Source organism: Scomber japonicus, chromosome 17 (assembly GCF_027409825.1).
Source record: "Scomber japonicus isolate fScoJap1 chromosome 17, fScoJap1.pri, whole genome shotgun sequence".
Classification (NCBI taxonomy): domain Eukaryota; kingdom Metazoa; phylum Chordata; class Actinopteri; order Scombriformes; family Scombridae; genus Scomber; species Scomber japonicus.
In genome coordinates this window covers 28,549,011-28,549,763 of record NC_070594.1, presented here as the reverse complement: position 1 = coordinate 28,549,763, position 753 = coordinate 28,549,011, and positions in this window count along the sequence as shown.

Genomic DNA, 753 nt, shown 5'->3' with positions numbered 1-753 from the left:
TATTTTACGATTCTGTAATTTATTCTTTATGTTCATTTTAAATTGTTATACATTTGTTTTATGTCTTCGACCCTGTTAATTGCGAAGCTGCTAATCTCGACCGTTTCAGGGCATTTTTTATAGAAGAGATTTTTCATTCCAATTATTTTTTTCTGGTTAAATAAAAGTTAAATAATACATGGACAATGTTGTCCATTGTTTTTGAATCAGTTATAACACTGTATCAATGCCATAGCAAGAAAACTACTGTAGTAATGAAGTAGTAGCTTAAACTTCCAAATTCCCAGAATAAACTCAACTCCTTACTGTTAGATACTGTCTGTATTCTACTCATTTAACTGCTGGGAACAGAGTGTTATTGGTACAACACATTGTGATCATCACACAGATTGTAAACTAACCAACAGTATTTTTCAGATGTTCTAAACCACTTCACTCTGAGGTCAAACTGACAGTAAGTCAATCTGAAATGTCTCTAAATGTTCATTTCAACACACACACAAACAAGCTATGTGAAAGCTAACATAGACACAATACAAACACTCATATTGTGAAGAAGCATATGGTTATTACATTATAAATAACAATGAAAATCTGAATCTCACCAGTGGAGATAGATTGGTAAGGAAAGAAAGGAGTGGAATAGTGAGATGAGTGAAAGCTGTGGAGTGCAGATGTGTGCAGATGTGTGTGTGTATCTACTACTACTACTTACTTCACCCTGTTGTTCAGGCGCGCCTCAGTGGAGTGGAT